We start from the raw sequence: 4,769 nt of genomic DNA on the forward strand, positions 1-4,769 counted from the left end.
TGGGAGGCGGGTGGCGATCGGCCGGCCGGGGTCGCGGCCTTCGGGCTGGGGGCGCGGCCTCCTCTGCGGCCCGGACCCGCGCGAACTTTATTTCCCGACCGCGGGCTCGGCAGCGGCGGCCTGGCCGCCACCTCGGGGTCGTTCCGCGTCGCCGGCGTCTCCTCCCCGGGGAGCCCGGACATCTGTCGGAGCTGGCCGAGGTGCCGGCCAGGCTGCGGGACGTAGCCCGGCATCCGGGCCGGGGCAGGTGCGAGGAGCGCGCAGCCCGATTCCTGCCCGGCTCAGCGGAGCCCCGCACCCGGGGCCGGCGCTCTGCAGTCGGTGGACTCTGCGTAGACAGGATGCCCGGGGAGTCGAGTCGTGCCTGCTGGGCGGGTGGAATAACGCTCGCCTTCCCCGAGGGTTGGACGGGCTGCTAGGTCGCGCTGCGTGGGGCGGTTCTTCCCGAGGGCTCCTGGCCCTCCTGCTCCATCGCTCTAGGCTCCCACACCCAGAGCCTTATGGTAATAATGGTGTTGGCTCTAAGCCTTCGTTTTATAGGTGCAGTTCATTGATATGGGGTATCTGTTTTAAAGAGCTTTAAGTACGCAGCAACTTTTTCTCTGCTAGCTTTTCGCTGGCATCCTTCATGCTGAAAGATTGCAGCGTTTGGACAGGGCGGGAGGAGAAACGCGTTCCTGTAATGTACGTGAAGATACTTTGTCAACTGCCAAGTTGCATGTCAGCGCGTTTGCTGGGTGATGACGGAGCACTGCTATACCAGACGGACGCCCCCGCCTTGGAGCTCACACTTTAGTAGGGACCACAGAAAATACACGGGGAAAAGCATACCTGATGTGTCAGACGTCCTTTAGGGTGGAGAAGAAGCAGGGAAGAGGGACACTGTGACCTGGACAAGCAGCTTTAGCCAGAGGTAGCCAAGGAGGGCCTCCTGGAGAAGGCGATGTTTGAAAGGAGACAGGAAGTGAAGGGCCGCCATGCAGTGGGGAAGGGTGTGCACAGGAAGGGGGATGCACCTCCGAAGCCCAGCGCCAGGAGTGTGATGGGCTCCTTTGAAGGTAGCAGGCTGATTTGGCTGGGGGAGTGAGCAAAGGAAGAGCCCTGATGAAGTCAGAGGTCGAGGAGCAGCGGGTGGTGGAAGGCCTTGGCGGTCCTTTGTACAGACTTGGGTTCTACTCGGAGTGAGAAGGGGAGTCAGCCCTCTGAATAGAGAAAAAATGTAATGAGACTTACCTAAAAAGGGTCAGTCTGGAGGCTGGATGGAAGAGACTTGTTTGGGAGGGATTGTGTGGGAGCAGAGCTTGGGGTGCCAGCTCGGGTACAGCAGCCCAAATCCAGGCCAGGGGTGATGTTGCATGGGCCAGAGAGGAATGGGTGGGGAGGCTGTGATGGATCGAGGGTGGAGAGGAAGAGGCCACCGAACACTTGTCCAGAGCAAGCAGAAGGCTTGGGTAGATACATGTTGAGATGAGGTTTATGGGAAGAATTTGGCGGACAGATTAGGCGTTGGCGAGAAGACAATAAAGTTAGAAGTCCGAGTGGAGATTATTACTAGTAAACTTTAATGACTTTGTATGGAAGAATTTCTTGCATCACCTCGATTACACCAGGGGTTAACATTCTCTCCCGTGAACTGCCCACGTTTATCTCGCGCCCGTTGCTCTGTCCCCAGTCTCCTCACGATTTCCCACGTGGGCTTGACTGTTTGCTCACACCCAGAGCGCGTGCGTGAATCCCAGTGGTAGAGAAGCCGAATACCCAGGATCCCAGAGTGCCTTTTTGGTCTGTTGTTGTATTCAGTTGAAACGCCCTCATCTGATTCATCTTTTTCTGAATTATCATTAGATACCTGGTTTAAGTTCAAAAAAAGTTTTAACCCCCTGGAATGTTGTTATCAAATGTGACTTCACTGGGCCATCTGTGAGATTATAATGGGAATGATCTGAATTGTTAATACTTTAGCAGTGAATTGGGAATAGACAAGCATTATCCTATCCTGTCATTAAAGATGGCCTGAAATGAATGGGCCATCACATGTTAAATGGGGATTTAAAAAATCAAATTATACAGTTTTTGGAGTAAGAGAATTGAGCTATAAAACCTGGTTCACAATCAGACATCAGGAAGTGAAGTTGTGCTTGCTCCTTACCTTAAAAATCAGGACATGGGCTAATATGTTTAAATGGATTTTTTAACTTAAATCTATCCTGAAAATACTTGAAAATCCGTCAGATTAATAACTAATTGCAGACTGATCGTGGGGCGGGTGAAGACAGTGTGTCCTCGTTGATCGTTTCCCTGCGGCTTTGTACCAGGGTCTGGCCCTGTCTCTCTTACCTCTCTTAGTCTTCTTTTTCGTAACAGAGAGGTTTCATACATTTAGAATTTTTGAATGCTTTCTAGGTCTAACTGCTGGGGGGAAAAACTTACCCAATAATGTGAAAGAATCATGCTTAAAGTCGGTCATCTTAATTCATCGGGGACTCGGGCCCTGCTGCTGTGCAAGGAATGGCTGACACTCAGTGGCTGAGGCCACGTGGGAGGCCTGGGTTCGATGCTGGTCCACCCTAAAAGCCAGGTGTGATGGCATGTGCCCATAGTCCCGGCTACTTGGAAGGCTGAGGCAAGAGGACTGCCTCAAAATAATTTACCCTGCCTTAAAAAAGAAAACGGAATCAGATAATTTTCCAAAAGGCGAGTCGTGGTTCCATTCAGAGGTGATTATCTGAAATCGGATGAGGAAATAAGAGCTTCCCGCTGCTGGAAGTAAGCAGAAGAAGCAGACAAGGTGGGGTCGAGCATACGAGCAGTACGCGCGGCCCGTCGCACCACTGCTGCCGTTTGTCTGTGAAAGGAGAGAGGTAACACAGTGGGTTACTGCTCAGCGATTGAAGAGCACCGGACTGTAGCTCACGCAGCCACTCGGGTAAATCTCACTGTAACTGCACTGCATGGAACAAGCCAGGCCAGAAGGAGAACGAGAATGCCTGCGACTGCTTCCATCTTCCATGCGTTCTCGGAAGCGCATGCTGATGGTGGTGGCAGAGCAGAGTAGCAGTGGCCTGGGGGAGAAGGGGCGGGCGGAAGGGAAGGGTACGTGGACAGGAAACTTCAGGCGCTGGCAGATAGGGTCACTGTTTTCACTGTGATGTCGGCTTTGTGACTGTTCACTTACTGCAAGTGATCGAGTTATAACTTTAAATACATGCAGTTCGTTACATGTTGATGCCTTAGTAAAGTGTTGTTTCGAAGTGGCTTGACCGTGAGAAGACGTGGAGGAATTTAAATGTGGGTCACTGAGTGAAAGACACCAATCTGAAAAGGCTACGAGCTGTGTGATTCCAACTCTGTGGCTTTCTGGAAAGGCAGTGCTGAGGGGGCAGAGAGGATTTGGAGTCAGTGAGCCTACTCTGTAAGATGCTGCAGGGGTGGATACATGTCATAAGTTTTTTTTTTTTTTTTGAGAGGTTTTTACTATAGGGAGTGTATGCTCACCAGAAGGACAGAGAGAGACAGAGAGAGAGCAGGTGAGAAATCACCCTGGGGGGATGGCCATGCCGCAATCCCTTCTCCTCCATTCTCCTCTCGGGATCTTGGGCACGCACACACACGTGCCCGGCGTGAGTTTAAGCCACTGGGTCCAGGACTCAAACCGCGGTCGACTCCATGGGAGTCCAGCGACATAGCCATTATACTAACTGCTGGCCCCATATATGTCATAATTGTCAAAAGCTGTAGGATGTTCGCCTGGATTGAACCCTGATGTCACCTGTGGTCTTTGGATGAGAAAGACCTGTCGTTGCTTCATCTGTCGCAGCGAATGTGCCACTGAGGTGCAGGGTCCACAGCTAGGGCGGCTGCAGTTGAGGCAGGGCTATGGGACCCTGTGCTTTGCACTTGATTTTGCTGTGAACCTACAACTGCTCTAAAACATACAGCCTATATTTTTTTCATAAAGAAAAAAATTATTTTTTTATGCCAGAAACCCAAAGAATTACACAGTTTACATTTTCTATTTAAAAATGGGGGGGAGGAAAGGTGAAGGCCAGGAAGTGTACATTGAAAATCTTGACAGTGGCCGATTCCTAGAAAACTACAGGCCAGACTGTCAATTGCTTCGTGATCTGTGATGAGAGGAGGAAGTACTGGAGATCCGGGATTCATTGTCTAAAGAGCAAGTCATTTAAGCTACCCTCATGCTCACTTTGCTGAAGACGCAATACTTGTATAAAAGTCTGTCTAGCACTCCCAGTTTGCAGAGTGCATGCTCGTTTTATTTCTCGGAGTCCTCGCCACATCCTGGTGAATTAGGGGGGATGAGGGAGCCTCATGATAGAGACAGGTGTGAGAGGTTTCAGAAAGACTCGCTTTTAAAGGCGGGAGAGAAATCAAAGCAGGCTTTAACGTCTCTGGGTGGCCGGGCCCATGAATGGTCATGGTGATCGTCATTCTTCGTTTAAAAATGCGGGTGGGGGAGTAGATTTGGAGATGTGAGATGTAACAGTCTCTTCTGTTTGGATGTTAGCTGCTTTTTTCTTCTTTTTATTGGAACTAAGGTGGATATGATTAAATTTAAACACTAACTCTGCAGCTCAGGACAGGAGTGTGGGCCAGACCAGACAAGGCGCATCTCCACCCCACAGGGACCTCGTTCACTCGGGCTCTGTGGTAACCACGACACGGTGACTGGAAGCTCAGGCAAGGCCATGTGATCAGTGGAAGGTCTGTTCTCTGAAAATGGAGAAGTCAGAGACACTTCAGTGGATGGA

Source organism: Tupaia chinensis, unplaced genomic scaffold, assembly GCF_000334495.1.
Source record: "Tupaia chinensis unplaced genomic scaffold, TupChi_1.0 Scaffold000161_1, whole genome shotgun sequence".
NCBI classification, from domain to species: Eukaryota; Metazoa; Chordata; class Mammalia; order Scandentia; family Tupaiidae; genus Tupaia; species Tupaia belangeri.